Consider the following 24005-nt stretch of genomic DNA (forward strand, 5'->3'; position numbering starts at 1 on the left):
CATCTGCCGGCATGAGCAGGCAGGGGGTCCAGGGCCCAGGGTGGGGTGTGAGCCCGGGGACCCCTGCATGGGCACCTGCGCCTCTGGGCTGACTGCCGGCCGGGACTTGGTGCGGAGCGGCCCTGACCTGCAGGGCTGACCTGCCGCCTCGCCTCTCCCCCTCCCCCTGGCACGCAAGGCTCGTGCGGCGCAGGACACGATGGCATCTTCGCGGTCGCTGAGCTTCAACCTGCCGGTGCTGCTGGAGCAGCTGGACGAGGATGAGCTGACCTTGTTCAAGACCATCCTGGGCAACCTCTGCGAGCAGCAGGAGATGTGGCGTATCTCCCAGGAGGATTTGACCAACGCCAACAGGCAGCAGCTGGCCGAGCTCGTCGAAAGGCTCGGCCAGCGGCACCGCGTGGAGACGGTCACCGTGCAGGTGTTCGAGCAGATGAACCGCATGGACCTGTCGGAGCAGGCCAGGGAGCAGGCCAGGGAGCAGGCCGAGAACAGGCTTGGCGGTGAGCGGCTGGGCCAGGACCTATGGGGGTTTGTTTAAAGGTTTATATTTAATCAGAAAGGCAGGGTTAGAGACAGATCTTCCATCCGCTAATTTATTCCCCAAAATGGCCACAAGAGCTGGGTTGCTGCAAAGCCTGGAGCTTCTGGGTCTCCCACGTGGGTGCAGGGACCCCTGGGGCCCTCCTCCAGTGCTCCTCCGGATACGTTAGCAGGGAGCTGGAGCAGACGGGACGTGAACCGTCCCCCACGTGGGAGGCTAGAGCCACAGGTGGAGGATGAGCTTGCTCTGCCACTGCACCCACCCAGGAGTAGGTTTTCTGTCTTGTTCAACTTCATTTAAAGCTGCACTGCTTCCTGTGTGACGTGTTCGTCCATCTTACTTGAGGGGCAGAGAACAGTGAAGCTCCCAGCCACTGGGTTGCTCTCCAAACTCCCGCAGCAGCCAAGTCTGGCCGGGGACGGGAGCCAGGAGTGGGGCACCCACACCAGGCCTTCCGCGTGTCAGGGACTGCCATTGTCAGCACCGGCTGGGGTCAGTGTCAGCAGGAGCCAAGTTCGTGATGGCAGAGGGGGCTGGCCGGGGTGGGGACGGGCATCCTAGTAGCCAGGCCCTGAGTGTGCATGTCCCGCTGTCGGGTATCGGTTGGATGTCGGGGAGCAGGGGGTGGCAGGTGGACGCCACGGGTCACTTCATGTCTAGCGTGTGAATCTGTCACCCTCCCCCACACTGGGTGTTTTTTTGGTATCCAGCATGCGTGCTTCAAACAGTCCCTGAAAAAAACGTAATCGGCCCTCAGCGACCGGCCCCTCCAGCCCCGGGCTCGTGTCCGCTGAGGCCGCGAGCCCCTTAACTTGCCCGTCGTCTTCCGTTCCTCCAGGAGATGACGTGTGAGGGAGGCTGTGTGGCTTGTCCTGCTGTGCCAGGCTTCCCTTTGCATGAAGCACAAGTGTAGGGGAGACCACTGTACCCCCATATTTGCAGCATCTGTTACCGCTCTGAAAAGGAGCGCTGCCTGGGAGTCTGCCTCTGCACAGGGGAGCAGCAGGCAGGCCGCCCCACAGAGGAAGTGGGGTGCTCTCAGAAGTTTAGTCCCACTCAGCCTCAGGCTGGCACTGCTTGCCTGGGGGCATGGCTGGAGGGCGGCCTCCCCGGCTCGGCAGCTGCCAGGTCTGCCAGGTCTACCAGCCGCAGGGCAGCGTGGCTCTCCTGGGCTCCACCTCACGCCGCTTCCTCTTTCTCTTCCAGCATCATCGGCTGAGGAAGAACCCTATAAGAAACCCCGGGCAATAAGTGAGTTACCAGGGCTGTGGGCTTTGTGAACCGGGAGCCTGCATTTGTTTCCGTGAGATGCTGTGTGCAACGCTAGAAACCAGCAGGCTGGGCAGCGGGGAGCCTCCCTCAGTGAGGATGGGCTGGAGGCTTCGGGAGTGACCTGCAGCAGAGCCTGCTCAAACGCCTTGGAGCCCAGCTCCAGCCCCGCTGTCGGGGCAGCCCGGGCTAGCAGAGCCTGTGTTTTCTCCCTCATGCTTGTCCAAGAGTACCAGGAATTTTGACGGAAAGCAAAACTTGACAATGAGTGGGCACCAAAAAAGCAAATTCCATGCATAAGATGGGTCTTTTCTTTTTTAAGATTTATTTTTATCAGAAGACAGATTTATAGAGAGGAGAGACAAAGATCTCTCTCCACTGGTTCACTCACCAAGTGGCTGCAACAGCTAGAGCTGGGTTGATCAGGAGCCAGGAGCTTCTTCCGGGTCTCCCACATGGGTGCGGGGTCCTAAGGCTTTGGGCCGTCTTCCACTGCTGTCCCAGGCCACACGCAGGGAGCTGGATGGGAAGTGGAGCAGCTGGGACATGAACCAGTGCCCGTATAGGACCCTGGCTGGTCAAGATGAGGATTTAGCCACTAGGCCATCATGCCAAGCCCTCTTGAAGAGCTGGAGCCAGCATGGTGGCATAGTAGGTAACGGGCTAATCCTATCCCTGCACTGCTGGCATCCCACACACACACTGGTTCAAGTCCCAGCTGCTCCACTTCCCTTCCCACTCGCTGCTTGCGGCCTGGGAGATGAGCACATGACAGCCCAAGGCCTTGGGACCCTGCACCCGTGTGGGACCTGGAGGAAGCTCCTGGCTTTGCATGTGCTCAGCTCTCGCTCTTGTGGCCGTTTCGGAAGTGGATGGAACATCTGTGGTGCTCTGGCCAGCTCTCTGGTGCTCACTCGGGCTGGCTGGCTGGCGTTCTCTCTCTCTCTCTCTCTATCTCTCTCTCTCTCTCTCTCTGGCTGGCTGTCCGGCATTCTCTCTCTCTCTCTCTAGCTGGCTGGCTGGTGCTCACTTGCTCCTGGCTCTCTGTATGACTCCCTCCTGAGTCTTCCAAGTTAAATTTTTAAAAAGACAGCACTGTTACTCCATAGTTAGGACCAGGAACAGCCAGGACTGAACCTGCTCCACACTTGGGAGCCAGGAACTCCATCTGGGGATCTCGCCGAGAGTCGGGAACCTCCCGGCTCAGCCCTGCAGGAGGCCACCAGGTGGGAGAATGAGTGTGCAGGAAAACGAGCCATGACAGGACAGCCACGAGCCATCTGGAACTGGGCACTGACCCCAGTGCCCTGGCACGGGCCGCGGGTATTGGTTTGCTTGGTGCCAGCTTCTTGAAGCCAGGTGTCACTATGCTGTGCATACCAGTGCCTCCGCCGCCTACCGGGCGGTGTGCTTGCTAAGCGGGGAGCCCCGGGAGACGCCCTTGGGAGCGTGAGGTGCTGCACAGCGCTGCTCGTGAGCCAAGGCTGCTGGGGGCATGGCGCAGGCCATGTGACTAGAGAGGGCACCCCAGGTGGGGGGCTGCCTGGGCACCTTTCCCTGACGCCCCAGAATATGGGTGACATCCATCACACCACCGCAAGGGCTGTTGGCTCTGCGCTTTTTGATTTACCTTTTTTAGATTTACAGAGAGGAGACACAGATCTTCTGTCTGCTCTCACCAAGTGGCCACAACAGCCAGAGCTGAGCTGATGCAAACCCAAGAGCCAGGAGCCTCTTCCAGGTCTCCCAGGCGGGTGCAGGGTCCCAAGGCTTTGGGCCGTCCTCCATTGCTTTCCCAGGCCACAGGCAGGGAGCTGGATGGGAAGAGGGGCTGCCGGGACTTGAACTTGTGCCCGTGTGGGATGCTGATGCCTCAGGTGGATTAGCCAGCTGAGCCGCTGCACTGGCTGTGTTGGCTCCAGTCTTTGGCAATGCTGAAGGGATCGCATCTGTCATAAAAGTGGGGCATGGACTGAGTGAAGCTCAGTGGCCAAGCCGTCCACTGGGCAGGGATGGGCACAAACACAGCCCATGTCATCTGCCCACACCTCATGTCCCCAGGGACCATCCACTCTGGAGCTAGAAGGGGGGTGTTTGTCTTGGCCACCCCCCCAGCCCTGGCGGCTGCTATCCTGAGCCCAACGGGCCACATGGCTGGCTGGGTCTGCCTTGCTGCCCCAGGCATCTGCCAGCACCCTGCCCTCATGCCGTGGCTCGTGGCTGCCCTGACATGGCTTGTTCTGCACACTCGTCCCCCACTTGGCGCCGGCTGGCAGGCAGCTCACTGAGCCCGCGGGGTTTGCTGGCTGCCTGGCTCCTGATGCCTCTGCAGGGGCTGTCCCACGACGTCCACCTGCCCGCTTCCCGGGGCCTCCTGGGTGAGCTCACACCTTCACCGACCATGAACATGCCACACTGTGCTGAGGCTTCCTGTTCTAGAAGCCAGGAGTCAGTCCCCGAAGGCTTCCCGGGGCCCGGGAGTGGGTATCGGTGGGAGTCTTCATGGCCAGTTGGGCACTGACAGATGGCATGGATGCCCGTGGCCCTGAGGTCATGTTGGAGCTGGGTGCCCATCACCTGATTACGCTGCCCCATCATGCCGTGGCCAGCTTCGTGCCCTGGTGGGCAGAAGGACCTGCTGGCTGCACCTTCCCGAACGTACCTCTACACGTAGCCGCATTCTAATGGGGTCGTGACCCTGAGAACGCAGCCTGACACCCCACTAACCACCTCCTGATGTCCTCCAGGGGGAAATGGACCTTGGCGACCCGGGGTCCCTGGTAAACGGGCTCCGGTGCCAACCTATGTGTCCTTCTTTCTCCAGAGATCACATGGCACGTCCCCTGCAAACTGCCACCCGTGGAGGAGCACAAGGGCTACCTGCAAGAGCCAGGTGGGTCCGGGGCTGCGGCTGGAGGAAGCCCTCCCTCGGCTCTGTCCCTGCGGCCGCGTCTCCTGTCTCCTGGAGAGCTGCCCCCGACTCCTGCTCCCGCGAGAGCAGACAGGTCACCAGTGGTGGGGTGACCTTGGAGAGCAGCGGGCTCCTGGCCACACGGTGCTTAGCTGCCCCCAGGGCTGTGATGACACGGAACCACAGGTGACGTGAGGGCAGATGGCTGCCCCATGCCAGCTTCAGTCAGCTCGAGGCCAGCCTTTGCCCCTGGCTGCCCGGCGTTAGCGTTTTGAAATGGCTTTATTGGAACGCAGCACATGGGTCGGGGGTTCTATCGCTTGTTGTCCTCCCAGAAAGCCCTGCCCCCACCAGGGACCCCTTGCAGCCACCTCTCGGGGCGCCTGCCTGGGCAGCCATTCCTGGGCTGCCCTCTGGGTCCGCCTCTGCCAGGCGGGCGCCCTCGCGTCGGGCTTCTTAGGCTGATGTCACCGTATGCGTGTCTGGTCGGTTCCTTTTCGTTGCTGCGTCTTCCTCCCCTTGGCCGAGCCAGCTCGGCTGCACGTGCTCCCCCAGCTCCGTGTCTTAGCTGCCCTGCCTCCTCACTGTCTAATGTAAGTGAGAACTCAAGAGAAGTAACTTCTGGCTCTGACTGCATGGGTCCTGTAGAGCGACCAGCTCAAGGGTCCCCGGGAGGGGCTCCCACAGACGGGCCACTCCTGCCAAGGGGTCCTCCAGCCCAGCTCAGACGGCCTTGCCAGCCAGCCGTAGCCCGACAAGGGCCAGGCGATGGCAGCTGGTCTCACAGATGTCCCCGTGTCCCCTCCCAGTGCAGACGGCAGAGGCCCCCTGGTCCGCTGGGCTCTGCCTCCAGCAGGGCAGAGCAGAGGGCTCGGTGGGCCCTCCCTCTGAACGCTGCTGGCTTGGCGGGGGGGGGGGGGGGGGGGGGGGGCGTGCCCTGATGTTTGTGCTGGCCTGTCCTTGGGTCTCCTGGGTGAATCCTGGGGAGTCACAGGTTGCAGCAGGTGGCTCACCATATGCACATGGTGATAAGGCTGCTTGCTGTGAGGAGGATCTGTTTCTGCTTCGTCAGGCTTGTCCTAGGGGGTGGCGAGAGCTAGGACTGTGCCCAGTCACGCCATGGGACAGTACGGCTGCCTGTGGATGTGCGGATCCCAAGGCAGGGCACTGGTCCAAGGCAGAGCCTGGCCTGAGCGTCGCTCTCCCACAGCCTGGACTGAAGTCCAGGGTGGGAGAGGGTCTGAGGAGTTGGAGGCGGCAGCAGACTCCGAACTTGGATTCGGATTTGACAAACCAGAGATCTCCCAGCCTCTGGCTTCTCAGATGACCGTGACGGCCTGGGCTGGACCAGGCTCAAATTGGGGAAACCTGGAGTTCAACTCGGTCTCCCGTGTGAGTGGTGTGAGCAGGGAGCCAGACACCAGAGGCTGGGGCTGTGCTGCAGAACTGGCCCGCTGCCGCTGCCTGCGGGGCCCAGCTCACCGTGCGGTCAAAGAACCGCAGGGGAAATGTGTTGACAGATGCGGGGACGGGGTACTGAAGGCTCGAGGAGCAAGCAGGGGCTGGATCGGGTCTGGACAGAGCAGGGGGCTGTGGACTTGCCTCCACCTACGTCCCCCTTCCCTTTTCTGAGTAAACCACCTCCGCGCCCTGTCCCCTCTGCTCCCTGCCCCGCAGCCACAGAGGCGCAATACAAACAGGCGCTGAAGAAGAAGTTCTCCCAGCTCTGGCAAAGCACCCCCGGGCTAGGCAACCGCGAGAGCATCAACGCCTTCAGCCGCAAATACGAGGGGCTCATCCCCTTCTGTCACCCCAGGGCGTTCGAGGCTCCGTTCCCACAGACTGTGGTGCTGCAGGGGCCGGCCGGGGTGGGCAAGAGCGCGCTGGCCCTCAAGCTGCTGCGAGACTGGCTGGACCGCGGCCTGGGCCTGCCCTTCCAGTTCGCCTTCTACCTCAGCTGCGCCGAGCTCAGCCGCCTGCGCTCCTTGTGCACCTTCTCCGAGCTCCTCACCAGGGACTGCCCGGCCCAGCTTCAGGAGCAGCTGCTGCGCGGCGTGGCCGAGGCGCACCACGTGCTGCTGGTGCTGGACGGCCTGGACCAGCTGTGCGTGCCCCCTGGCACCCTGGTCAGCGACCTGTGCGGCGACTGGCGGCGGCCCAAGATGCCGGCCGTGCTGCTGGGCAGCCTGCTCAAGCGGAAGCTGCTGCCCAGAGCCACACTGCTGGTCACCACGCGGCCACGCGCCTTGCGCGAGCTGCGCATCCTGGTGGAGCAGCCGCTGCTGGTCCACGTGGAGGGCTTCTCGGAGGCGGAGCTCCAGGACTACTTCCTGAAGCACTTCCAAGATGAGGCGCGGGCGCTGCGGGCCCTGCGCGCCATGCAGGCCAACGCGGCCCTGACCCGCCTGGCCACAGCGCCCGCCGCGTGCTGGCTGGTCTGCACCTGCCTGCACAGCGAGCTGGAGCGCGGAGAGGACCCGGCGGCCGCCTGCGTCACCACCACCACGCTCTTCGTGCGCTTCCTCTGCAGCCGCCTCCCTCGGAACCCGGCCCTGTGCGCCCCGCTCCGGGCGCTCGCCCTGCTGGCCGCCAGCGGCGTGTGGGAGCAGGTGTCAGGGTTCCCCGCGTCGGATCTCGACACCCTGGGCCTGAAGGAGTCTGACCTGCGCCCCTTCCTGGATGCGGGTGTGCTCCGCAAGAACCCCGGCCAGGCGCACAGCTTCTCCTTCGTGCACCTGAGCATGCAGCAGTGCCTGGGCGCGCTCTCGTGCCTGCTGGAGGAGGACCGCAAAGACATCCCGGATCTGTTCAGTGAGAAGCTGCGAGCTGAGAACCCCGGCCTTGCCCAGACCGGCCGCTTCCTGTTCGGCCTCTTGAACCCCAGGAGCGCCCAGGAGCTGGAGGCAGCTTTCAGCTGCCACCTGTCTGCCCTGTCCGCCCAGATGCGCCAGAAGCTGCTGCCTGGCCGCCCCGACTCCAAGGACAAGGACGCCGCCACGGGCCGCTCTGTGCTGGCCACCCTGGAACCTGCCGAGGTCCTGTGCTGTCTGCATGAGTCCCAGGACACCGCGTTGGTGAAAGAGGCTGTGGCCGCCTTCCGGGAGCTCAACCTGCACCTGAGGGACCACTCCGACCTGGCACAGTTCGCCTTCTGCCTCCAACACTGCCGCGACCTGCAGGTGCTCTCTCTGCAGGTGGATAAGGGCGTCTTCCTGGAGGAGGCGGCCGAGAAGGAATCCAAGGATGAGACCAGGTGAGAGCTGTGGCAGAGGCGGTCGCCCTGCCCACCTCCCCTCGCCGCCCTCTCCTCGGCCTCATCGGAGCGGTGGGCGCTGCACCTTCTGGGAGGCGAGAGGTGGCTGGCAGCCAGGCCGCAGCACCGTCCAGCCCTGCTTGCTGTGGCATCTGGAGAGTGAGCCAGTAGACAGAAGACACTCCCTTCCTTGGAGGTTCCCCCACCGGCTCTGTGTTGGGGTGCTCTCCGGACTGGCCCTGTCTGTGTCTCCCTGACTCTGGGGCTCTCCCTCCCTGTTTCTCCGGCCCTGTTTGAGGGTGGTTCTCCCTTGACTCTTGCTGTGTCTCCCGTGTCACTCCCTTTTTCTCTGAAACGTTCCTTGTGGAATGCCTGAGCCTGCCTTGGAGCCTGTGCAGTCAGCCCCGTGTGTCCCAGGCCGCAGGCATCCCGTCACCCTTGGGGTGGGTGTTGGACTCCACCTGCGCTCACTGGCCAGCTCCGCCCTGAGTCAGGCTGTGGGGTGGACGTGTACTGGGCTGGCTGGTCGGGGTGCTGCTTGGCAGGGGGCGGGTCCGGAGCCGGCCTTGGCGCCCTGGCCGGAATGCCACCGACAGCAGTGCGTGGTCAGCAACGTCCCCTGTCCCCCCAGGTCCCAGTGTGAGGGTGACGCGCTGCTTCGCTGGGCGGAGCTCTGTTCCGTGTTGAGCTCCAACCGGGACCTGAGCTCCCTGTACATCAGCCAGAGCGTCCTGAGCGCCGCCGCTGTGGGCATCCTGTGTGAGCAAGCCTCGGCTGCCTCGTGCCAGCTGAAGAGGCTGGTGTAAGTTGAGTGGCTCGGGGACGAGGGGGGATGGCCCAGGGCTGAGGGTTAACCCAACCTAGCCAGATTGCAACCAAGAACTTGAGGTGGTCCCCAGCCTACAGCAACGTGCGACTCCACCTTCGGGTTACGGGCCTGCGGCCTGAGGGGCAGGAGGCTTTGAGCTGTAAGACACCCAGTGGCATCGCTGTCCTCTGCCATTGCCACTAGCCTGGCCACGGCCCGAGCCCCTAGGGGACCTGGTCTCTCCTGGACAGGCCACCAAGGGACAGAGGCAGAAAGGGCCAAGACCTTGACATTAAACCGGGATGGGTACAAGTGGGGACTTTGGGAAGTTTGTGGAAACATGTCTGCAACAACCTCACATGAATTTCCACCTGGGCACCGATGGTGAACTTGCCATTCCGTGTTTTCTGCATACGTCCTGAAGCTCCACGTGGGCCTGTCCGGAGGACGACAGCCCAGGTCTCAGTCCCTGTGCACATGCTGCCCCGAGACGGACTTGAACTCTGGAGCAGGTGCAGGGGGACAGGGGACAGAGCCAACCGCAGTCGCCCCGAGGCGGCGCTGGGGCCGGGCCATCCCAGGGTCAGCAAGCAGACTTGGCATGTCGTTGGGGGCATCTGTCCTCGTAGATGTGCCGTGCTGCCCCGGTTCTGAAGGCCAGAGGACCCCGGGACTCGGCCCAGGAACCGGGCCTGGGAGCTCCGTGCCAGAGCTTGGATCACACGTGGCAGGACAGCCTTGGTCTGAGACGCAGGGGTGTGAGCTGACCAGGGAGCCTGGAGTCCCCAGTCGGGAGGGCGTGCCGGGTCAGCTGCTTACCACGCGTGGCTTCTGGAAGCCTGGGCACGCCGTTGCAGCAGGGCGACCGCGGTCCCAGGGCAGGCCTGCCGCCTGCTACAAGGGGTTGCCGGGTGTCTGCCACATGCCGAAGGACAGAAAGGGCATAGTGAGGCGATAGATCTTTGCATCATGGTGGAAATGACCTTACCCAATGTCCATAAATGCCAAAACATGGCATGGTCAACACATCAGCGGGCCGGAAGTGGTTTCCTCACGGCAGGACCCAGTTCCACGGACTTAGCTGCATCGCAGCCGCCTGTGCCACTGACACCCCGTGAGGGGACAGACACTGAGCCGCCCACCTCTCCCACAGCCTCAGGAACACCTCCCCGGCGGACGCCTACGGGGCCCTCTGCCTCGCCGTCAGCGGCCACCAGACTCTCACGCACCTGATCCTGCAGGGCGGCGGCGGGCCGGACATGATCCCCGCACTGTGCAAGGTGCTCAAGCACCCCAGCTGCCGGCTGCAGTACCTGCGGTAGGTCCCCCCACTCCAGAGCCGCCTTGGCAGACGCAGGCCTGCAGACAGAGCGGGGTGGCCCAGGCAGGAGCCGCACTAGGGATCACTGGGCCGCTGTGACTCCCGGAGCCATCCTAGGGGATGTGGCAGCGTAGGGCCTGTGCCGCGCCCTGGGCCAGCAGCTGGGACACCACAGAAGGCGAGCACCTGGGCATCAGGCCACCCCGTCCTGGGCTGTGTCCACGAGGTTGCCCTGGTGACGGCACATCCAGGGCCTCACTGGCCTGTGTGGGTCACAGCAGGGACCCAGCTGCTGCTCAGGGCCAAAAGGAGGGGGTGCAGGGCGCAGGCAATCTGCACAGCTAGGAGTGAGGGGCGGGCGTCTCGCACATTCCACGGTTATAAACGTGATGGGAGGAGGTTGGGAGGACATGCCTCCGTACCCGAGCTTGGAGGAAGGTGTCAGAGCATCCTCCATATCTCCGTGCAAAACTGGAAAAGGGAGCTGGGGCAGGCCAGGCCCCAAGGCCACAGCGGGGCTGTCCAGTGCAAGTGCCTCGGACCGAGTCAAGGCTGTGGGAACCCCAGGAGGCAGTGTGGTCCACTGGGCTTCTGAAAAAATCCCCATGTGGAGTCCCCAGACTGGCTGCTGCCACCACAGGGAAGCCACAGAAGGCAGTACGGAGCCTTCAGTGGGGCCTCCTGGGCCCAGTCCTGGTGCGATGACCCTGAGGTGCTGGGAGCACCTCCCCCAGGTGAACCCCGAGCCCTGGACTTGCACCTGGAGCTGCGGTACACCACCTTGGCAGCGTCTAGCTGGGCTAATGCTGCGGGTCCTGGGGCAAGCTCCCGCCCCTGGCCTACGACGAGCCCTGCTTGGCTACTTGGTCCGTGGGCAGTGTCAGGAGCCGTTGCGGGCAGCAAAGGCCACAGTGGCTGCTGTGTGCAGGGTTCCCATGGTGATGTGTGCCCATCTCCATCCCAGGTTGGTGTCCTGCTCAGTCCCCACTCAGCAGTGGGGTGAACTGGCCCTGGCCCTGACCACCAACCTGTCCCTGACGTGCCTGAACCTCATGGCCATCGAGCTCCTGGACAAGGACGCCGAGTTGCTGTACAAGGCCTTGAGACATCCACAGTGCCCCCTGCAGAAGCTGGCGTGAGTGGGCTGTCGCTGAGGCGGGGGGCACGAGGGAGCCACCCCCCATGGCTGGAGACGGAGCAGTCCCGTCCCTGCCGGTCCTTCTGGGAGGGGCCTGGCGGCTTGGCTCTGGCGCCGGGCACGACCAAGCAGGTGTGACTTCTCTTGCAGGCTGGAGAACTGCCACCTGACCAATGCCTGCTGCAGGGAGCTGCGCTCCTCCCTGATGATCAACCAGCGCCTCACGCACCTGTGCCTGGCCGAGAACGACCTTGGGGACAGCGGCGTGATGATCCTGTGTCAGGCGCTGTCCTACCCCGAAAGCAACCTGCAGATGCTGGTGTAAGTCCTGCGTGTGCCTGCATGAGGTGTCGAGCATGGGGTGTGTGGTGGGCGTGTGTGTGTGGAGATGAATATTACATGTATGGGGGCGTACATGAATGTTGTGTGCATGGGTCTGTCTGTGCGCTGTGTACACTCAGCACCCTGGGTTTGGGGGGACCATGAGGGGACCTAAGCTTAGCAGTTCCCCTGAACACTTGGGGGCAGGGCTGGGAGCAGCCATGCACACAGCCCTGGGGTCCAGGGGGCAGCTCTGACTGCCTCAGGACGGTCGGGCGAGCTCACCACACCCCGCTGCCTGCAGCAGGCCCCCAGCCAGCCGCCAGTTCTTGGAGCGCAGGGCAGGGTTTCAGAAGGAGGGGGCAGCACCATTGGTTGTGCCCAGGGACCGTGGGTGCATCCTCGTGCCTGGTGCCCCTCCAAGTCGGACGAGGTCAGCTTCGAACTTGCACTTGAGGTGCCTGGACACACCTGGAGTCTGACAGCTGCCTGCCCACTCATGGTTCCACGTGGGTTGGAGGGAGGGAGGTGGGAAGCCCCGCCCGAGCCCCAAGCGGGCACCTCCCCACCACCCACCTGCCACCCCGTCCACAGGTCCAGGTCTGACGCCAGGAGTCGTCACTGCAGACACTGGCTAAAACACGAGTCCAAGGCTAAGCGCCTCCTGCTGGGTGGGAGGTGCACTGAGATATCTAAATGTGCTTTTATTGGAAAGTCAGAGAGGAAGATCTTCTGTCTGCTGATTCACTCCCCAAGTGGCAGCAATGGCCAGAGCTGAGCCAATCTGAAGCCAGGAGCCTCTTCCAGGTCTCCCACACGGGTGCAGGGTCCCAAGGCTTTGGGCTGTCCACTGCTTTCCCAGGCCACAGGCAGGGACCCAGATCAGAAGTGGAGCAGCGGAGACGCAAACCGGCGCCCCTTTGGGGAGCTGGCACCTGCAGGTGGAGGCTATGCCACAAACTTTTTGAACATCATTAGGCATTTCTTTAAAGAATTGTTTTTACTGGAAAGGCAGTTTTTTTGACAGAATGAGACTAACCTGCCGTGCCAGTGTTGGCCCCTTAAGCAAGCAGCTCATACTTCCATGGTGAGGCGGCCCATGGGCTGGAGACCGCCTGTGTGCGAGCAGCCCAGAACCCGCGCCTGCTCCTCCATTTCCCAGAAGCCTCCGAAGGGACCCTCCTCTGCCCAGCCGGGAAGCCGGAGATGATCGCCCCATCTCCCAGCCCCTAGTCCCTTTGGCACGAAGCGTCCCTCCACTGGTACTGGGAATCGCGTCTCTGCGTTGGGGACCAGGGTTTAGCACCCCATGCCTCGGGGCCGCCCAGCAGGGCCTGACCCGCCGCCTGCCGCCCTGCAGGCTGTGGTGCTGCAGCCTGACCAGCCAGGGCTGCCAGTACATCGCCAACCTGCTGCGACTCAAGTCGAGCCTTACACACCTGGACCTCGGGCTGAACAACCTGGGCATTGCCGGCGTGCGGGCGCTGTGCCAGGCGCTCAGGCAGCCACAGTGTAACCTCAAGTGCCTGTGGTGAGTACTGCCCTCGCTGGGCTGGGGTCTGCACCGGAGAGGAAGCAGGTGGCTCCCGCAAAAGGCTGGGTGGCTCAAGGAATGAGGTCTGGCAGAAGTTGGCAGCCAGTTCTGCCCACGTGATCACAGCCAGGTGTGGGACGCAGCCCTGGCACCTGTGACCTCACTTGACCCCAGACTCAACCTGAGAGGAGACTGCTCTGGGGCACTGCCCAGGTCTCTGTTCACCAGCCCTCGCGTCCCCCAGGCCGAGAATGACCTCACCCCACGCTGGCCACACGGGGCTGGCCACACCCTGGACAGACCCAGTTGTGGCTAAGGCTGCTGGGTGAGGAGACCCCTAGAACAATGATCAGGGCCCCCGGCTGGCACACCGGCCTGCAGAGGGTGGCTCAGCTCCGTTGGCGGACAGGGTGGCTGCCCTCGCTCTTGCTGCTGTGGGTGGCTCTGCAGGTCAGGCGGAACACGGAGCCCGCCTGGCCCCAGTAGACTGGGACTCGGCCTCCTCCCTGGCTTCCCACGTGGGCATGCACGCGGAAGCGCCTCGGCGCAGCCCCGACCTGCTTTCCCTGTACAGAGCCTCCCTCCCCGTAGAGGAGCTGGGCGGAGTGGGACCGACCTGTTCCCCCACTTCACAACAAATCTCACTGGGACCTCCTTTACCCCAAGCAGTCTCTGCATGTCTCGCCCCTTCTGGCCCTCCAGTCTGGTGACCCCTGTGATCCTCTGTCCTGCCCCAAGGGGGTCACCCAGGGCAGCTGCACGGCCTCTAGCTCTCCATTCCACTGTGGACATCCACCACCTGGGTGGGCGTGGTGGCGCGTGGCCTCGCTCCCCTCCTGCCCAGAGTCGGCACGACTCCCATGGGTCTCGCTGCGTCCCCGCTGCAGCCTGCGCTCTGTCCGCAGGCTGTGGGGCTGCTCCATCCCCCCGTTCAGCTGCACCGACCTCTCCTCCGCCCTCGTCGTCAACCGCACCCTGACCACTCTGGACCTGGGCCAGAACACCTTGGGGTTCAGCGGCTTCAGGATCCTGTGCGACGCCATACAGCTGCCCAGCTGCTCCCTGCAGAGCCTCAGGTACGGCCCGCCTCCGGCTGGGGTGGGGAGGCAGGACGGCGAGGGGCCGGTGTCCACACTCGGCCCCGGTCATCACTGTTCACGCGCTCTGCCCGCAAGCCCCGCTGCTGTGGAGTGGGTTAGCCGTGGCAGCACTACCCCGGCCCCCAGAAGCCGTGGGCGGGCTCTGTCACCATAGCAAGTCGCCCACAAGGATCGCCAGTCCCTTGCCAGGAGCCAGGGACCTGGAAGTTCTCCCCAGCTGGCCATGTGGCTTCAGACGGTGCTACCGAGGTTTGCGTGGTGGTGGGAGGTCCCCCGCCCCCCCCCAAGAAGGGCTGCATCCTGGTCCCACCCAATGCTGAGCAGGTCTGAGCCTTAGGGTGAGTGGGTTCCGGGAAGCAGGAACTGCTTCCTGAACTGAAGGTTTTAGAAGGACCATCCCCTGGTCCTGTCCTTGGAGAAGGGGCATTGTGCACTCTCCCGCCGGCTGCCCGCTCTTGCCCTGAGCCCCTGCCCCGGTCACGCGCCTCAGTGGCACAAGTGTTGGTCACTAGGCACCTGCTTGAGCTGCCTGGGTTTGCCGCTTGAGGGGGGTGGGAGCTGAATAGGGTTAGAGTGCTAATGGGGGCCGCCAGCACCCTTGGGCCCTGCTTGGGGTTCCCATCTCGCTGGGATAATAGCTCCATACCTCACCCTTCAGATCCCACTGGTGGGTCCTGTTGCACGGCACATCCACGGGCCGGGAGGCCCCAGGTCCACGCCTGGTACTCCTGGGCAGCGAGCGGGGAGCCAGGAGACGTTAGAGTGGACCAATCAACTCCCCCACCCAGTCGGAACAGAGCTGTGGCTCCCCGCCGGACAAACCGGACTGCAAGCCCTGCCCCTGTGTCCCCAGGCTAAAGCTTGACGAGTCCGACACGCATGTCCAGAGACTGCTGCGAGAGACTCGCGAGGAAAACCCGCGGCTGCTCATCGAGAATGACAGCTGCGACCCCCGGCGCCCACGGCCCTCGGCCTGCGACTTCATGTCCTGACCCCGGGACCCTGAGCCCCATCCCGCGTGCAGAGAAATAAAGAGGAAAGCATTGGTGGTGGTGCCGTGGCTGTCCCTGGGCCCTCAGCCGGGAAAGGTGATCGGGGTTCGCGCTGATTTTTTTTAAGACTTTACTTGAAAGTGTGCATCAGCAAGAGGGATTTGGAAACCGCCAGTTCACTCCCCTAAATGGGCACAGTGGCCAAGGCAAAGCTGGAGCCAGGAGCCAGGAGCCTCCCCCACGTCTCCCACACAGGTGCTGGGCCCCAAAGTCTTGGGCCATCCTCCACTGCACCCCCAGGCCACAAGCAGGGAGCTGGATGGGAAATGGAGCAGCCGGGACTTGAACTGGCCTCAAAGGGATGCCAGCTTATCCCACTGCACCCCAAGGCTGGTCCCTCATGTTGACCCTTCATCTAGCCTCCCGGGAACTCAGATCTGTCAGTGGCCCACTGCCCTCAAAAGCCCCCAACAGCCAGGACCAGGTGGGTGGTAGAGGCCCTCAGGCTTTGGGCCACCCTGCCCTGCCTTCCTAGGGACTGTACCAGAAAGCTGAGGCCAAGAAGTGACCGGGCTAGGGGATGCCAGGCAATGGCTGAACCCATGGCACCAACATGGTCCCGGGTGCTGTGGATGGAACTTACTAAAGGTGGAATTCAGAGCCAAGCCACGTGGGAGAGCCGTGCCAGCTGAGCCACAGTCCAGCAAGGTGGATGGAGCCTGCGCCCAGCAGCCGTGCGTCTTCTGTATCCGAGGCAGACAGATGCGAAGGGAAGCCACGGGTGGTGCCGAGGACTTGGGGACCCCCCTGCTTCCCTCCCCAGGGTGGGCGGCCAAGCAGGGGCAGTGCCCGGAGCCTCCAGGACAGTGCGTCCTTAGCGGCAGTGAGGCGTGGGGGAGTGTGGGAGCGGGGGCAGCGGCCGCCGTGCAACCCTGCGCCTGCGCCTTCGTGCGTGCCTCCGGCTGTGCCAGTCCTCCACCACCAGCCCCACCAGGAGGACGAGGAGCAGGGCGCCCAGGCACAGGCGGGCCAGGCTGGCGGGGGTGTGGGATGAGACGTCTGGAGGGAGGGGAAAAGAGGACGGGAGGGGCGGAGGCCGGGCTGTGTGGGTGGGGAGGGGGGGCGCCCCCTCGGAGGAGCCGCTGCTGTTGGCAGGAGGCCCTGGAGAGAGAGGGGTGCTTAGGGTGAGACGGGCCAAGGAGAGGAGGGGCGCTGAGTGAGCCCTCGGTTCTCCCTTCCCGGCCTCACAGGGGCCAAGGAAGGCTTTGCGGAGGCGGGAGGCAGGCAGGTGGGGAGGCAGGAGAGACGCAGTGCTGGGTACCCGGGCACTGAGGACAGAGCTGCAGCCCGCGCTGCGAACGTACACACAAAACGTGGGTCCACGCGCAGGTAAGGCTGACGCGCACGCTCAGGGGCCAGGCGTGGGCGCACCTGAGGGCGAGTGGACGTGTGCCTGGGGCGGCAGGTGCCTGGGTGAGGGGTGTCGAGGGTTTGAGGCTGTGGGTAGGGGGCATATGGGCTGTATAACTGGGCTGTGAGGCAGGGGCTCAGCTGTGTGGGGGGGTGTGGGTACATGTGCTTGGTGTGAGGCTGTGGGCAGGGGCATGTCCGGGTGGCTCGCGTGTATCGGTGTGTACACACGGTACTTGAGGGACCGCACGGGGGTGCAAGGGCTGTGACGGCGGTGTCTGTATTGGACTTAGGGATTTATGCAGGTTAAAGGGGTGAAGTTGGAGTTTTGGGCATCTGGAATGTGAGCGTGGGTGTGTGGGGTGGAAGTCTGGTGTGTACAGGTGTGGGGTACGGCAGGCATTGGGTGCTGTGGATGGGACGTGAGGATGCGTATTCCATGCACGGTATGTGAGCAGGAATGTGTGGGGTGGGTGTCTAGGGTGACGGTGTGAGGGCCGCGTGCACAAAGGGGGGTTTGCGTGAGGTGTGGGGTCTACACTGAGTGTAAGCGTGTGCATGTTGATGAGCTGTAAAGGGGTGGCGTGCATGTATGGCTGTTTATTGGGGAGCGTTTGTTAGAAGTATGGGCTGTGTGAGGGTGAGTCGGGTTGTGATCTGGGGACGGCCACACAGGGAATGTGTTTGGGGAGGCCTGGCAGTGGGTGTCCGGGGCCTGTGAATGTGTGTGGAGCTGTGTCATGGGTGCAGGTGTACCTGGGAGCACGTGTGTGTGGAGCTGTGTCGTGGGTGTACCTGGGAGCACGTGTGTATGCAGATGTGTGTGCTGTTTACGGGGTGAGATGCCCAGATGGAGGTGTGAACTGGGGTACGTGTGGGGGATGGGCTGCCCAGGATCCGTGTGCAGGTGCCCGAGGCTGGGGGCGATTCTGAAGTGGTCTAGGGCGTGTGTACGGGGCATGTGTGACGCTGTATATGAACAGGGATGTACCCTGGGGGTGTAGGGTTGTGTGAATGGGACATGAGGATGTACGGTGTACATACTGGCTGTATGTTGGAATGGGGGTGTTGGGGTGGATTTGGGGTGCGAGGGTGTGGGCGTGTCAGGGTATAGGAGGGCATGTTATAGAATGGTATTCTGGCCTGGATGGGGTTGTCGGATGTACAGGTATGGGCTGAGTCCATGGCGTGTGGGTGTGTGACGGGTGTGTGGGGACGTGCCTGTATGGGAGCACACGTTGGAGCTGCATGCAATAGTTCCCGTCTATGAGGATAACTGCGGATGCGTGGGGAGTTGTGCGTGTTGTCCGGGAGTGTTACGAGAGTGAGGGTGGGTGTGTATCAGGGGTGTGTGTATGGAGAAGAGTTTGGGGGTGTCGGGCTGTGCACGGCCTTTGCGTGGGGGGTGTGAATGAGCTGTGGGGCTGTTTCAGGCACTCGTATGTTGGCTTGTCTATGGTGTATGGTGTGTGACACCGGGGATGTGGGTGGATGTGGATGGAGGGTGCAGGGTGTGAGTATGGGGGTGTGCAGGGTACCAGAGGGGTCCCCAGCATCTTCTACAAGGGCCGCACAGCGTACACACCTGCTGGCTCCTGAGCCGTGCCAGGTGCTTGGCTGAGTGCTGGATGCTGCCAACACAAAGGCGGGTCAGCCAGCCAGGTCCCCAGACCTTGGGGAGGCAGAGGACACCCCTGGAGCAGGCTGGGAGTGAGCGGGTGGGGATGAGTGCAGTGTGGTGAATACTGAATCTACACAGGTGTGTGCGTGTTTGGGGTGCCTGGAGCGGTGGTGTGTGTCCGTGAACACGGAGGAGTGCTGACGCATGCGTGGCTGTGTGGGGTGAAGCCGTATGGGGTAGGAGCACTTACAGAGGCAGGCACGGGGGTGTGGGGGTGTCTTAGGGTGTTTTTGGGTGGGTGTAAGGTGTATCTAGGAGGTAATTATATGGGGGTGTCTGCAGAGGGGAATGTAACGAAGCGCTAAGGTGAACAGGATGTGAGGTTGATGGGGACATCTGTGTGTCATACGTGTGCGTGGGGTTGTATAGTGAACGTGGGGGTGTGTCCGTGAGGGTGTCGCCAAGGTGAATGTGGGTGTATCTTGTGTGGGGGTGCACCATGCTGTGGATCTGGCAGTGCGTCACGGTGGTAAGGGTGAACCCAGGCCCGCCCTATTCTGATTCTCAGTGGCTGCAAGTAACTAAGTGGGTGTTTCCCCTAGTGGCTGGAGGCCTGGGCTGTCCAGCCGAGACAGGCAGGGAATGTGTGCTATTTCCCTCACCCTGTGGGCTATTGCGGATTGCCCCTTTTCAAGCTATTGTGGACTGTCCCTACATAAACCGTATGGATGTGCTGTCGGGACCCCACTCCCGGGAAGGGGTGCTGGTCCTGGCTGGCCGGTGCGTCAGCCAGCTGCCCGCTCTCAACCAGGAACCCAGGCTCGGCTGGGTATATGCATGTATGAGGGTGTGAAGTCAGGGCTTCGGGGGGGTGTCGGGTACCGTGCGGCCCGAGGGCTGGGTGTGGAGCGTGATGAAGGACTTGGATGAAGGGTGTATGCAGATAGGGGATGTGTGAGCAGGGATGACACTGCATGGGGGTACGTGCGTGGCTGTGTGGGGTGTGGAGCTGCATTATGAGGGTGGGGGGAATGTGTGTAGTGGGGTGTGCACGGGACCTCGGATGTGTCGTGCATATGGAAGTTTGTGCGTATGTGAAAGGGTGTATATATGGGGTGTGTTGGTGTGTGGACAGGCTGTCTGAGGGGTCCCAGGCATCTCCGAATGCCACGCACCCTCACCCGCTGGCTCCGACCCGGCCCAGCAGCGGCGGAAGGCACCCCAGGGCAGCTGTGGGAGGGTGATGGGAGGCTGGTACAGCGTGCGTGTGAGGGCAGTGTCACAGGCGTACCTCGTGTGCACGGAGGTATAAGGACACGAGCATACGGCATGGCGGGTTTAACGGGGCGACTGGGTGCGGTTGGAAACATGGATAAGGTTTGAGGGGCTGTGTCCATGAGCCGGCTTGTCTGCGTGGGGGTGAGTGGGGGGTACGGGTGAGGGTGTCAGGTGAACAGATGTATGTGAAGGGGTGTGTATTGGGGTGTGCAGGGGCGTATAGGAGCTGTATAGGGGTGTGTATTGGGGTGTGCAGGGGTGTATAGGGGTGTGTATTGGGGTGTGTGCAGGGGCGTATAGGAGCTGTATAGGGGTGTGTATTGGGGCGTATAGGAGCTGTATAGGGGTGTGTATTAGGGGTGTGCAGGGGTGTATAGGAGCTGTATAGGGGTGTGTATTGGGGTGTGCAGGGGTGTATAGGAGCTGTATAGGGGTGTGTATTGGGGTGTGCAGGGGTGTATAGGAGCTGTATAGGGGTGTGTATTGGGGTGTGCAGGGGTGTATAGGAGCTGTATAGGGGTGTGTATTGGGGTGTGCAGGGGTGTATAGGAGCTGTATAGGGGTGTGTATTGGGGTGTGTATGGGCGTATAGGAGCTGTATAGGGGTGTGTATTGGGGTGTGCAGGGGTGTATAGGAGCTGTATAGGGGTGTGTATTGGGGTGTGCAGGGGTGTATAGGAGCTGTATAGGGGTGTGTATTGGAGTGTGTGTAGGGGCGTATAGGAGCTGTATAGGGGTGTGTATTGGGGTGTGTAGGGGTGCATAGGAGCTGTATAGGGGTGTGTATTGGGGTGTGTATTGGGGTGTATAGGAGCTGTATAGAGGTGTGTATTGGGGTGTGCAGGGGCGTATAGGAGCTGTATAGGGGTGTGCAGGGGCGTATAGGAGCTGTATAGGGGTGTGCAGGGGCGTATAGGAGCTGTATAGGGGTGTGTATTGGGGTGTGTAGGGGCGTATAGGAGCTGTATAGGGGTGTGTATTGGGGTGTGTAGGGGCGTATAGGAGCTGTATAGGGGTGTGTATTGGGGTGTGTATTGGGGTGTATAGGAGCTGTATAGAGGTGTGTATTGGGGTGTGCAGGGGTGTATAGGAGCTGTATAGGGGTGTGCAGGGGCGTATAGGAGCTGTATAGGGGTGTGCAGGGGCGTATAGGAGCTGTATAGGGGTGTGTATTGGGGTGTGTAGGGGCGTATAGGGGTGTGTATTGGGGTGTGTAGTTGTGTATAGGAGCTGTATAGGGGTGTGTATTGGGGTGTGCAGGGGTGTATAGGAGCTGTATAGGGGTGTGTATTGGGGTGTGCAGGGGTGTATAGGAGCTGTATAGGGGTGTGTATTGGGGTGTGTATTGGGGTGTACAGGAGCTGTATAGGGGTGTGTATTGGGGTGTGTAGTTGTGTATAGGAGCTGTATAGGGGTGTGTATTGGGGTGTGTAGGGGCGTATAGGAGCTGTATAGGGGTGTGTATTGGGGTGTGCAGGGGTGTATAGGAGCTGTATAGGGGTGTGTATTGGGGTGTGCAGGGGTGTATAGGAGCTGTATAGGGGTGTGTATTGGGGTGTGTATTGGGGTGTATAGGAGCTGTATAGGGGTGTGTATTGGGGTGTGCAGGGGTGTATAGGAGCTGTATAGGGGTGTGTATTGGGGTGTACAAGGGCGTATAGGAGCTGTACAGGGGTGTGTATTGGGGTGTGTATTGGGGTGTGTGCAGGGGCGTATAGGAGCTGTATAGGGGTGTGTATTGGGGTGTGTATTGGGGTGTGTGCAGGGGCGTATAGGAGCTGTATAGGGGTGTGTATTGGGGTGTGTATTGGGGTGTGTGCAGGGGCGTATAGGAGCTGTATAGGGGTGTGTATTGGGGTGTGTAGTTGTGTATAGGAGCTGTATAGAGGTGTGTATTGGGGTGTGTGTAGGGGCGTATAGGAGCTGTATAGGGGTGTATATTGGGGTGTGTAGGGGCGTATAGGAGCTGTATAGGGGTGTGTATTGGGGTGTGTATTGGGTGTGTATTGGGGTGTGTATTGGGGTGTGTATGGGCGTATAGGAGCTGTATAGGGGTGTGTATTGGAGTGTGTGTAGGGGCGTATAGGAGCTGTATAGGGGTGTGTATAGGGGTGTGTAGTTGCGTATAGGAGCTGTATAGGGGTGTGTATTGGGGTGTGCAGGGGCGTATAGGAGCTGTATAGGGGTGTGTATTGGGGTGTGTATTGGGGTGTGTAGGAGCTGTACAGGGGTGTGTATTGGGGTGTGTAGGGGCGTATAGGAGCTGTATAGGGGTGTGTATAGGGGTGTGTAGTTGCGTATAGGAGCTGTATAGGGGTGTGTATTGGGGTGTGTATTGGGGTGTGTGCAGGGGCGTATAGGAGCTGTATAGGGGTGTGTATTGGGGTGTGTATTGGGGTGTGTGCAGGGGCGTATACGAGCTGTATAGAGGTGTGTATTGGGGTGTGCAGGGGCGTATAGGAGCTGTATAGAGGTGTGTATTGGGGTGTGTATTGGGGTGTGCAGGGGTGTATAGGAGCTGTATAGGGGTGTGTATTGGGGTGTGTAGTTGTGTATAGGAGCTGTATAGGGGTGTGTATTGGGGTGTGTAGGGGCGTATAGGAGCTGTATAGGGGTGTGTATTGGGGTGTGCAGGGGCGTATAGGAGCTGTATAGAGGTGTGTATTGGGGTGTGTGTAGGGGCGTATAGGAGCTGTATAGGGGTGTGTATTGGGGTGTGCAGGGGTGTATAGGAGCTGTATAGGGGTGTGTATTGGGGTGTGTAGGGGCGTATAGGAGCTGTATAGGGGTGTGTATTGGGGTGTGTAGTTGTGTATAGGAGCTGTATAGGGGTGTGTATTGGGGTGTGCAGGGGCGTATAGGAGCTGTATAGGGGTGTGTATTGGGGTGTGCAGGGGTGTATAGGAGCTGTGCTTGAGAGGCAGTGTGTATGTATGGGATGCTGCTGGTTACGGGGGCTTGCGTGTTGGGTTGTCTTTGGGTTGTGTGACATTGGGAATGTGGGAGAGTGGTGAGAGCGGGGGGTTGTGTGTATGGGATGTGTGAGGTTGAACTGGGTTGAGGTGGTGTGCTTCAGGGTGCGCGTGGGGTTGTATGGAGATCTGTGAATGTGGACATGAGGTATGTGTTATAAGCGTATGTACCGGTGTGCACATGTGGGAATGTGTGTGCACGGGTGGTGTTGGGTGTATCACTGTGTGAGGGCTGGGTGTTTGGGGGTGTCTGGTGGTTGCAGGGTGTACACTGGAGCTGTGCAGGGGCATGTATGGGAGTGGGTGTACATGGGTGGAGTTGTAGGGGGCTGTCTGCTCAGGAGTGTGTGAGGGTGAGTTGGGGTGTCTGGTGGTGGGTGTAAGTGCGTGTGGGGTGTTTGAGGGGTGTGTGACCAGAGATGCATTTTGTGTACGTGAAGGAGGTGTGTATGGGGGCGTATGTGTTTGAGGGGTGTGTGACTGGAGGGGTTGGCAGTGGATGCGTATCTGGAGGGCATTTATATGGAGGTGCATATGGAGTGTGTAAGAATGGAGGTATAGATGTGGGAGGGAGGGCTGTGTCTGGAGCATGAATACGGAGGGTTGTGGGTTCCGTACACAGAGTGCCACCGTACAGGGGTCTCTAAGGATGAATGACTTGGGTTGTGGGGGTATGGCTGGAGGGTGTATGGGAGCGTGTATGGGGTGTGTCTTGGGTGCATGATGGGTGCGTGGGTGGGTGCATGGCGGTGGTGTCTGAGGTGATGTGGATGTTTGGGCTGTGACGGGGGCTTCTATGGGGAATGTGTGTATGAACATGAATGTAGGGGTGTATGACGTGTCAGGGTGAGTGTGGATGTGCCGGGGGCGCGGGGGGACATGTGTGTGTTCTGAGTGTGCATAAGTTACCGGGGAGGTACAGTGCACATGGCTGTGTCTGGAGGTGAGCGTGATGTGTCAGGGTGTTGCGAAGATGAATGTGTGTGCTGGGGTGGGTTGGGGGATTTGAGGAGTGTATGTGTGTGTCTGGTTGTGTCTGGGGCTGTTGGCCATGGGCCATGTCAACAGGAGTCTATAATGTATGGGGGTGCGATGGGGCTGTATGGGGCCGTGTGATGAGTTTGTGGAGGGGTGTCTATGCGATTCAGTGACTTAGGGTTGTATGTTGGATGTGACTGGTGCGGGTGTGTGTGTACGGAGGGAGCTGTGGACATGGGGTGTCTTACAAGGTACGTGAGGGTGAACTGGGGTGGGTGATACTGGGTGTGGGTGTCTGGAGCGGGTGTGAACGAGATGTGTGCACGGGGCATCGGGTGTATGGGGATGCATACTGCGTATATGGAGGCTGTGAGGGGGTCCCCAGCATCCTGCACGCATGCTCGGGCACGGCGCACGCCCTTACCTGCTGACTCTCCTCTCGTCCCACGGGCACCTCCCGAGCCACGCCGAGTGCCCGGCCGCGTGCTGGACGCTGTGGACACAAACGTCAGTCAGATGTGACCTGGGTGGGGGTGGGAGAGTCCCCAGACTTTC

At 61.4% G+C, this 24005-nt stretch overlaps 1 protein-coding gene across 1 annotated transcript in view; it reads right to left on the reverse strand.

The window, feature by feature from the left end:
• LOC121155054 (leukocyte immunoglobulin-like receptor subfamily B member 3) overlaps nt 1–24005 on the reverse strand; it is a 163604-nt gene that overhangs the window by 132921 nt on the left and 6678 nt on the right. The gene's annotated exons all lie outside the window — the stretch shown is intronic.

Source organism: Ochotona curzoniae, unplaced genomic scaffold (genome assembly GCF_017591425.1).
Source record: "Ochotona curzoniae isolate NIBS_2020 unplaced genomic scaffold, NIBS_Ocur_1.0 contig_2861, whole genome shotgun sequence".
In the NCBI taxonomy this organism is placed as follows: Eukaryota; Metazoa; Chordata; class Mammalia; order Lagomorpha; family Ochotonidae; genus Ochotona; species Ochotona curzoniae.